Genomic DNA, 11,951 nt, shown 5'->3' on the forward strand with positions numbered 1-11,951 from the left:
TGGTCTCTCCAGCTGTCCTTCTGGTCCTTCCCTGTCCTGGAGCTTCCTGGCTCTGGGTCTGGGCCCTTGAATACATTCAGTCAATCCTAATCATTGCCATCCTTTTGACAAAGAAGGATGTGAGGACTCAGGCGTAAGCTAATCACTGTCTGGTGTTCCCCGTTAGCAAGAATTTGTTCTTAAGTGGGCAGGAAACATACTTTGAAGTGATGAGATGTAAGAGGACATTTTCCAAAGGCTTTTGGTAAAATTTTCCTTGATCAAAAAACCCCCCAAAAACAAAAAACAAAAACCACCACTACCTCCATCACCAAAAACATACAAAAAGACCCCAGGAAGAGATGTTCTCTTCCTTTAGCAAAAAGGAGGAAGGATTGCTGTTGGTAGGCATCTATGCTAGCAAAGAGAACCAGCCTCAGATAAAACATCTTGTGGAAGGGAGAACAGGGATGAAGAAGAAAGAGGTTTTTGAAGACCCCAGAAAGAGACTAGGCTATTTTTTTTTTCCCCTTAGGAAGTTCACATTCTAACATGAGTGTCGGTGCAGTAAGAGTTGGGGTATCTCAGATTGTTGATGCTCCCAGCCGGTTCTTGGAGAGGTGTCAGGGTTGGAAACCGTGCAGGTTGCATTATATTACTGGACATAATTGCTACAGTTAATGTACTTAGTATTTAGTCAAGCATTTTCCATTAATGTTCTTGAGAGATACTGACTTGTGATTTTATTTGTAATGTCTTTGTAGGTTTTGGGCTTAGAATCATGCTGGCAGGGTAAAGTGATTTGGAAAGTATTTGTCTCCATGTATTTCTTCTTTAAAAGTTTGTAAAAATGTGTGTTACTTCTTCCTTAAATTTTTTAAAATTAAATTGATTTATTTATTTTCAGAAAAACAGTATTCATTATTTTTTCACCACACCCAGTGCTCCATTATGAATGAAAAGGGAGAGATCACAACTAACACCAAGGAAGTAGAAACAATCACCAGAAGTTATTATCAACAGTTATATGCCAATAAGCTAAGCAACCTAGATGAAATGGATGCATTCCTGGAAAACTATACCAAAATTGAACCAGGAAGAAATCGACAACCTGAATAGAGCGATATCTAGAAATGAGATTGAAGCAGTGATCAAAAACCTCTCAAAATGCAAGAGCCCAGGACCTGACAGATTCCCTGGGGAATTCTACCAAACTTACAAAGAAGAAATAACACCTATTCTCCTGAAGCTGTTTCAAAAAATTGAAGCCGAAGGAAAACTTCCTGACTCTTTCTATGAAGCCAACATTACCCTGATCCCCAAACCAGGCAAAGACCCTACCAAAAAGGAGAATTTCAGACCAGTATCACTGATGAATATGGATGCTACGATTCTCAACAAGATCCTAGCAAACAGGATCCAACAGCACATTAAAACGATTATCCACCATGACCACGTGGGATTCACCCCTGGGCTACAAGGATGGTTCAACATTAGCAAATCAATCAATGTGGTACAACAAATTAATATGAGAAGAGAGAAGAACCACATGGTCCTCTCAATCGATGCAGAAAAAGCATTTGACAAAATCCAGTCTCCGTTCCTGATTAAAACGCTTCAAAGTATAGGGATAGAGGGAACATTCCTGAACCTCATCAAATCTATCTATGAAAGACCCACAGCAAATATCATCTTCAATGGGAAAAAGCTTGCAGCCTTCTCTTTGAGATCAGAAACAAGACAAGGATGCCCACTTTCACCACTCTTGTTCAACATAGTATTAGAAGTCCTAGCAACAGCAATCAGAAAACAAAGAGAAATAAAAGGTATCCAAATTGGCAATGAGGAAGTCAAACTCACTCTGTTCGCAGATGACAGGATTCTTTATATGGAAAACCCCAAAGACTCCACCCCCAAACTACTAGAACTCATTCAGCAATTCAGCAACGTGGCAGGATACAAAGTCAATGTACAGAAGTCAGTGGCTTTCTTATACACTAACAATGAAAATACAGAAAGGGAAATTAGAGAATTGATTCCATTTACTATAGCACCAAGAACCATAAGATACCTGGGAATAAACCTAACCAAAGAGGTAAAGGATCTGTACTTGAGGAACTATAGAACATTCATGAAAGAAATTGAAGAAGACCCCAAAAGATGGAAGACCATTCCATGCTCTTGGATCAGAAGAATAAACATTGTTAAAATGTCTATACTGCTTAGAGCAATCTATACTTTTAATGCCATTCCGATCAAAATTCCACCGGTATTCTTCAAAGAGCTGGAGCAAATAATCCAAAAATTTGTATGAAATCAGAAGAGACCCCAAATCGCTAAGGAAATGTTGAAAAACAAAAATAAAGCTGGCGGCATCACCTTACCTGATTTCAAGTTTTATTACAAAGCTGTGATCACCAAGACAGCATGGTACTGGCATAAAAACAGACACATAGACCAGTGGAACAGAGGAGAGAGCTCAGATATGGACCCTCAACTCTATGGTCAATTAATCTTCAACAAAACAGGAAAAAATATACAGTGGAAAAAAGACAGTCTCTTCAATAAATGGTGCTGGGAAAACTGGACAGCTATAAGTAGAAGAATGAAACTCGACCATTCTCTTACACCGTACACAAAGATAAACTCAAAATGGATAAAAGACCTCAACGTGAGACAGGAATCCATCAGAATCCTAGAGGAGAACATAGGCAGTAATCTCTTCGATATCAGCCACAGCAACTTCTTTCAAGATATGTCTCCAAAGGCAAAGGAAACAAAAGTGAAAATAAACTTTTGGGACTTCATCAAAATCAAAAGCTTCTGCAGAGCAAAGGAAACAGTAAAAAAAACAAAGAGGCAACCCACGGAATGGGAGAAGATATTTGCAAATGACAGTACAGACAAAAGGTTGATATCCAGGATCATATCAATATGATATGATCATATTGATCATATAGTCATATAATGAACTCCTCAAACTCAACACACATGAAACAGGCAAACATATCAAAAAATGGGGAGAGGATATGAACAGACACTTCTCCAATCAAGACATACAAATGGCTATCAGACACATGAAAAAATGTTCATCATCACTAGCCCTCAGGGAGATTCAAATTAAAACCACATTGAGATATCACCTTACACCAGTTAGAATGGCCAAAATTAACAAAACAGGAAACAACACGTGTTGGAGAGGATGTGGAGAAAGGGGAACCCTCTTCCACTGTTGGTGGGAATGCAAGTTGGTGCAGCCTCTTTGGAGAACAGTGTGGAGATTCCTCAAGAAATTAAAAATAGAGCTTCCCTATGACCCTGCCATTGCACTCCTGGGTATTTATCCCAAAGATACAGATGTTGTGAAAAGAAGGGCCATCTGTACCCCAATGTTTATAGCAGCAATGGCCACGGTCGCCAAACTATGGAAAGAACCAAGATGCCCTTCAACAGATGAATGGATAAGGAAGATGTGGTCCATATACACTATGGAGTATTATGCCTCCATCAGAAAGGATGAATACCCAACTTTTGTAGCAACATGGACGGGACTGGAAGAGATTATGCTGAGTGAAATAAGTCAAGCAGAGAGAGTCAATTATCATATGGTTTCACTTATTTGTGGAGCATAACAAATAGCATTGAGGACAAGGGGGTGTTAGAGAGGAGAAGGGAGTTGGGGTAAATTGGAAGGGGAGGTGAATCGAGAGACTATGGACTCTGAAAAACAATCTGAGGGGTTCAAAGTGGTGGGGGGTGGGAGGTTGGCGTACGAGGTGGTGGGTCTTCCTTAAATGTTTGATAGAATTCACCACAAATTATTTGGTATTTTATTATATAAAGATTTTTGATTTAAAAAACCTAATTTCTTTATAAAGTGTTATTTAGATTATTTTATCTTGTGCCATTTTGGTAAGTTATATATTTTTTTAAAATGCATCCATTTCACCAAAAATGTTTAATTTGATGGTATAAAGTTGGTCATCATATTATTTTATTATCCATTTCATATCTGTAGGGTCCACAGATATAACATCTTTCACTCACAATATTGTTAATTTGTACTCTTCTTTATTCTTTTCTCAATATGATCAAAGTCTCAATTTTATTGAATTTTTTTCCTTCAAGTAATTAAACTTGGAGTTTCGTAGTTTGGTATTTTTTCTTCTATTTTAAAGTTAATTGATTTGTTGCTTTTATCCATATATTTGTATCTTCCTTTTACCTGGACTTATTTTGCTTTTGTTTCTAAGTTTTTTGTTTGTTTGTTTGTTTGTTTTTTTTACGATTTTACTTATTTATTTGACAGAGTGAGTGAAAGCCCGACATGGGGCTCAATCTCAGGACCCTGAGATCATGACTTGAGTTGAGGGCAGAGGTTTAACCCACTGAGCCACCCAGGTTCCCCTGTTTCTAACTTCTTAGAGTAGAACCTTAAGTCATTGATTTTATATCTTTCTTTAAATCTATCTGTAAACATTAAAGCTGCATGTTTTCCTCTAAACACTGATTTAGCTGAATGCCAGTTTTAAAATGTTGCATTTTTATTATCATTGAGTTTAAAATATTTTGTTACTTCATTGTCCTATCTTTTTTGACTGACATTATTTAAATATGTGCTGTTTACCTTCCAAGTAGTTGGGACTCTTTAAAGATGTTTTATTCATAATGATTTCTAATTCAATTTTATTATGGTCAGAGAACATACTCGGTAGGATTTCAAACCTTTTGAATTATGTAGGGTCTTGTTTTGGGACCCAGTATATGATCTATCTTGGTGAACATCTTAGATCCATTTGAAATGAACGTGTATTCTCCTGTTGTCAGCGGTAATGATCTACAAATAATAATTACACCAATGATATGATTACTTTTATCTAGTTATTATTTTAATAATATGTATAATGTATGGTATTTATATATTTATATAATATATTATATATTATAATATAATAAATTATATACATAAATGTAATATATAAGGTATGTAAATAAATATTTCTACAGTATTTAATAGTTATATATTATTTATTTAGCTATTAAACTGTGATTATGAAATTGTCTATTTCTCTTTTTCAAATATATCTCTCCATTTATTTTGATCTTTTTTGGTTTCTTTTTTTTAATATTTTATTTATTTATTTGAGATAGAGTGAGAGTGAGTGAGAGAGTAAGAGAAAGGGGCAAAGGGGCGGGAGAAGCAGGCTCTCCGATGAGCAGGGAGCCTGATGTAGCGTTCAATCCCAGGGTCCTCAGGTCATGACCTGAGCAATGGGAGACACTTCACAGACTGAGCCATCCGGGTCCCCCTTCTTTGGTTTGTTTTAAATAATAATGTGTGGTTTCAGCATACAAATGCTGCACGTATTTTGTTAGATTTACATCTAAGTATTCAATAGCTGTAGTGATTATAAATGACATTTTAAATTTAAGTTTCCATGGGTTCATTGCTCATATGTAGAAGTACAACTGATTTTTGAATCATATCCTATATCCAAATCCTGAATCATATCCTGGTTATCATATCCTGCGAACTTGCCAAACTCACTGATGAGTTGGGGAGTTCTTTCCTATAGAGTCCTTGGATTTTATCCTATTTCTCTTTTTAATTATGCCAGTTTTTTGCTTTACGTGTTTTGATGTTGTTTTGTTAGCCACATAGAGGTTTGTAGTGATCGTGAATACCTGAAGAATTGACTCTATCTGGTGTTACTCTTTTTCTCCAGTAATATTCTCTTTCGAAATCCATTTTATTTGATAATAGTACAAACATCTTTGTCTTCTTATGCATACTGTATTCTAAGTATATATTTTCCCATTCCTCCACTTTCAAACTATCTCTCTTTATATTTTTTTTTATTATTTATTTCTCTTCTTCTTCTTATTTTTTGAGAAAGAGAGAGAGAGAAGTTGGAGTAGGGCAGAGGAAGAGGGAGAGAGTGGCCAGTGGACTCCACAGCCAGTGTGTAGCCTGACATGGGCTTGATCTCACCACTCAGTGATCTTGACCTGAGCTGGAATTAAGAGTCAGATGCTTAACTAACTGACCCACCCAGGTATCCCTCAAGCTATCTCGCTGTATATTTGATGTGAGTCTTACATTTTGCTTTCATGTGTAAAATTTTCATCAGTTTTTTTTTTTAATCCATTCTAACAGTTTTCTGCCTTCTGCTTAGAGTGTTTTATTCATCAACATTTAACACCATTATCAAAGTTTGGTGTAAATCTACCATTGTATTATTAACCTCCTTATTTCAATGTTTTTTGTTTGTTTTTTTCTTTTTTAATTCTTTTACTCTGTCTTGCCTTTTTTTTTTTTTTGAATGATTTGATTATGGGTTTTTAAAAATTTCATCTTAGTCTATACATTGCCTTTTTAGCCTTATTTTTTGCTTATTTATTAGTGGCTTATTAAGGGCTCTGGGATTTAAAATACACACCATTAGCTTTTCACAGTCTGATTAGACTCATTTTTGATATATTTTATATGTATTACATCTGCATATATTATAAATGCCACATTACAGTGTTATAATTTTTTAAATTAGCATATATTATTCACCCCAGGAGTACAGGTCTGTGAATCATCAGGCTTACACATTTTACAGCACTCACCATACCACATATCCTCCCCAGTGTCCATCACTCAGTCACCCTATCCCTACCACCCCTATCCCCCAGCAATCCTCAGTTTATTTAGTGAGGTTAAAAGTTTCCTATGGTTTGCTTCCCTCCCAATCCCATCTTGATTCATTTTTTCCTTCCCTACCCCTGACAACCTCCCACTCTGCCTCTCAAATTCCTCATATCAGAGAGATCGTATGATAATTATCTTTCTCTTATTAACTTATTTTGCTCAGCATGATACCCTCTAGTTCCATCCATGTTGTTGCGAATGTCAAGATTTTGTTTCTTTTGATGGCTGCATAGTATTCCATTGTATATATATACCACATCTTCTTTATCAATTCATCTGTTGATGGACATCTAGGTTCTTTCCATAGTTTGGCTATTGTGGACATTGCTGCCATAAACATTTGGGTGCACGTGCCCTTTTGGATCACTACATTTGTATCTTTAGGGTAAATACCCAGTAGTGCAATTGCTGGGTTGTAGCATAGCTCTATTTTCAACTTTTTGAGGAATCTCCATACTGTTTTCCAGAGTGGCTGCACCAGCTTGCATTCCCACCAACATGTAAGAGGGTTTCTCTTTCTCTGCATCCTCACCAATATCCGTCATTTCCTAACTTGTTAATTTTAGCCATTGTGACTGGTGTGAGGTGGTATCTCATTGTGGTTTTGATTTGTATTTCCCTGATGCCGAGTGACGGGGAGCACTTTTTCATGTGCCTGTTGGCCATCTGGATGTCTTTGCAGAAATGTCTGTTCAGGTCTTCTGCCCATTTCTTGATTGGATTATTTATTCTTTGGGTGTTGAGTTTGATAAGTTCTTTGTAGATTTTTAGATACTAGTCCTTTATCTGATATGTCATTTGCAAATATCCTATCCCATTCTGTCAGTTGTCTTTTGGTTTTGTTGACTGTTTCCTTTGCTGTGCAAAAGCTTTTGACCCTGATGAAGTCCCAATAGTTCATTTTTGCTCTCGCTTCCCTTGCCTTTGGTGATGTTTCTGGGAAGAAGTTGCTGTGGCTGAGGTCAAAGTGGTTGCTGCCTGTGTTCTCCTTAAGGATTTGGATGGATTCCTTTCTCACACTGAGATCTTTCATCCATTTTGAGTGCATTTTTATGTGTGGTGTAAGGAAATCGTCCAGTTTCATTCTTCTGCATGTGGTTGTCCAATTTTCCCAACACCAGTTGTTGAAGAGACTGTCTTTTTTCCATTGGGCATTCTTTCCTGCTTTGTTGAAGATTAGTTGACCATAGAGTTGAGGGTCTATTTCTGGGCTCTCTATTCTGTTCCAATGATCTATGTGTCTGTTTTTGTGCCAGAACCATACTGTCTTGATGCTTAAAGCTTTGTAATAGAGCTCAAGTCTAGAATTGTGATGTCACCAACTTTGATTTTCTTTTTCAACATTCCTCTGGCTATTTGGAGTCTTTTCTGGTTCCATATAAATTTTAGGATTATTTGTTCCATTTCTTTGAAAAAAAGTGTTGGTATTTTGATAGGGATTGTGTTAAATGAGTAGATTGCTTTAGGTAGCATAGACATTTTCACAATATTTGTTCTTCCAATCCATGAGCATGGAATGTTTTTCCATTTCTTTGTGTATTCCTCAATTTCTTTCATGAGTACTTTATGTATGAGTACAGATTCTTTGCCTCTTTGGTTAGGTTTATTCCTAGGTATCCTGTCGTTTTCAGTGCAATTGTAAATGGGATCGATTCCTTAATTTCTCTTTCTCTGTCTTGCTGTTGGTATATAGAAATGCAATTGATTTCTGTGCATTGATTTTTATATCCTGACACTTCACTGAATTCCTGTATGAATTCTGGCAGTTTTGGAGTGGAGTCTTTTGGGTTTTCCACATAAAGTATCATATCATCTGCAAAGAGTGAGAGTTTGATGACTTCTTTGCCAATTTGGATGCCTTTAATTTCTTTTTGTTGTCTTATTGATGAGGCTAGGACTTCTGGTACTATGTTGAATAGCAGTGGTGATAGTGGACATCCCTGCCATGTTCTTGATCTTAGGGGGAAAGCTCCCAGTTTTCCACCATTGAGACTGATATTTGCTGTGTGTTTTTCATAGGTGGCTTTTATGATATTGAGATATGTACCCTCTAGCAGCATCTGGGAGGCTCAATGGGTTAAAGCCTCTGCCTTCGGCTCAGGTCATTATCTCAGGGTCCTGGGATGGAGCCCCACATTGGGCTCTCTGCTCAGCAGGTAACCTGCTTCCTCCTCTCTTTCTGTTTGCCTCTCTGCCTACTTGTGATCTCTCTCTCTGTCAAAAAAATAAATAAAAATTAAAAAAAAGAGAGATATGTACCCTCTATCCCTACACTTTGAAGAGTTTTGATCAGGAAAGGATGCTGTACTTTGTCAAATGCTTTTTCATCATCTATTGAGAGTATCATATGGTTCTTGTTCTTTCTTTTATTAATCTATTTTATTACATTACTTGATTTACGGATGTTGAGCCAACCTTGTAGCCCAGGAAAAAAAATCCCACTTGGTTGTGGTGAATAATCCTTTTAATGTACTGCTGGATCCTATTGGCTAGTATTTTGGTGAGCATTTTTGCATCTGTGTTCATCAAGGATATTGGTCTGTAAGTCTCCTACAGTGCTATAATTTTATTTTAACCTATTCTGCACTTCTTAAATAACTAAAAGAAAAACTGTATTTTTATAAAAGCCAAGATATTCACCATTTCCAATGGTAGTCATTTCATCTTGAATATCTGAGTTTCTACCTACTTTCATTTCCCTTCTATCTAACATACTTCCTCTATGTTCTCTTGGATTTATTTTATTTTATTTTGTTTTCCTGAAACTGCCTTTATTTACCTTTCATTCTTAAAGGATATTTTCACTGAGTATAGAATTATTAGTTGGCAGTTTCCCACCCACCTCCAGAAACATAAAATGCTGTTCCTTGGTCTTCTGGTCTCAATATATTTGAATCTAGTCACTAAATTACCTGATATCAAATGTGACTTTTTGTCTTTATATTCTTTTGAAATTACCTCATTAGTTTTCAGCAATTTTACTATGATTTACTTAGGTATGGTTTTCTTAATATTTACTGTGTTTGAATTTTTCTGTATTTCATTATTATATAAATTTATGTCCTTTACCAAATTTTTTAAAAATGAGTTGTTTCCTCAAATATTTTCTTCTGCTTCATATTCTCTTTCTTCACCTTCTGAGACTCCAATTACTCATATATTAGGCCTTTTAACATTACTCCATGTCCTAAAAACTGTCCTTCCCTAACTTTTATTTTAGTTCTTTAAATTAGATAATTCTATTAATCCATCTTCAGTTTCATTGACTCTTTCCTTTTTCATCTCCATTCCACTTTTATTAGTTAGGGTTCTCTACAGAAACAGAACCAATAGAGAGAGAGAGAGAGAGAGAGAGAGAGAGAGAGTCTGTGTGTGTGTGGTTTGTGTGTATATGGAGATGGGTAAATAGATAGATAATTTATTTATTTATTTATTTTAAGGAATTGGTCTCAGCCTTTTAGGCTGGCAAGTACGAGATCTCCTAAGTGGCTGAATGGTAGAAACTGGACTGGCAGGCCTAGACACCCAGGTAAGAGCCAATGTCACAGTTCAAGATTGAAGATCATCAAGCAAGACTGTCAAGCAAGCCATCCTTCTTGTTGGGGGATTTCCATGTTTGTTTTATTAAGACCTTCAGCTAATTGGATGAGTCCTGTTCACATTATGGAGGGTTATCAGCTTTACACAAGGTCACTAATTTATATGTTACTTTCATCCTAAAGACACCCTCACAGAAACATCTAGAATAATGTTTTGACCAAATATCTGGGCACTGTAATCCAACCACGTTAACACATAATAGTAACTATCACACTGCTGTTGTGTCTGGCTAGTGAAATTTTTATTTTAGATATTGTAGTTGTTAAACATAGAAATTTCTATTTTATTCTTTATATAGTTACTATTTCTTTGATGATATTTTCTATCTTTTCATTCATTGTAAGCATTTTAAAATATGAGGCATTATTATAGTCATGGGTTTAGACTCCCTGCGGGGTTATTATACCACCCTTGTCATCTCAGGCTCATTTTCATTGATGGTTTTCTATCTTGAAGTTGAACCACATTTCCTTCATTCCTCATGTCACATAATTTTGGATCACATCCTGAGTATTGTGAATGTTATGTTGTGGAGATTATGGGTTTTTAAATATTCTTCCTAAGAGTCTCGATTTTTTGTTTTGTTAGAGAAGGAACTTGGTTTGAAGGAAACTGCAAACTCTTATCATTTGGCAGACATGTTTAAATCTCGGTTCCTTCCCTTTTTAGCTCAGACACACACACACATGTACATGAATTAGGGATTGGCCAGAGACTTATTCAGAACACAGACACCAAATTTGTAACTACTTCTCTTTGGTCCTCTTCTTTTTGGAAATTCCCCTTCACTTTTCAACTCTCTTGTTGCTCACATTTTTTCCTCTAGTTCCTCTAGTTTCAGGCCAGAAAGACTTGAAACATTCACTAGGGTTTACCCTCTGGCTAAAAGTTGTGATAACAGGGAATGCACACAGTGTCATTCCTTTTTGCAAATGCTAATCTGCCTCCAGAATATTGCTACTTTTGTTCTGCTCCAGTAATTGTAGATCGTTGTTTTAGTTGCTGTTGTGTGTGTGGCCCAAAATTTATAGGTTTAGTACCATGAGGGACCGGTCTGGTAGAAGCTACTAAATTATACTGGCAGAAAACATCTTATCTTATTTTTGAAATGATATTTTTGTTGTATATATGTTGACTGAAGAATTTTTTAAAACATTTCAGCACTTTTAAGATATTTTCACTTTGTCATCTGACTTCCATGTTTCTGTCTTGTTATTACTTATTACTTCTCCATTATTTGTATTGTGCTTTTTTTCTCCTGTGGATATTTCTAATATTTTTCCTTTATCTTTAATTTTATAAATTTGAATATGACATTCCTAGGTGATTTTTTTGTTATTTTTTATTTTACTTGGAATTAGCTATACTCCTTGTATCTGTGGATTAATTTCTTTTACCCATTTGAAAAATTCTCAGCCAATATAACCTCAAACATTTACCTTCTTTATTTTCTCTTTCTTTTTTCCTGGGACTCTAGTTTCAAGGATATCAGATTATTTGATTTTTGTCCTCTAGATTTTGGATGTTCTGCTCAACTTTAAAAAAAAAAAATATTTCTTTTTCTCTTCTTTCTTTTCTTCCTCTTCTACCTTCTTCATATAGTATCAGGGGACCTGTCTTCAAATTCACTGATCCTTTCTTTGCTTTATGTAGTCTGGATTCCTCCTTTTTCATG

Source organism: Neovison vison, chromosome 8 (assembly GCF_020171115.1).
Source record: "Neovison vison isolate M4711 chromosome 8, ASM_NN_V1, whole genome shotgun sequence".
NCBI classification, from domain to species: domain Eukaryota; kingdom Metazoa; phylum Chordata; class Mammalia; order Carnivora; family Mustelidae; genus Neogale; species Neogale vison.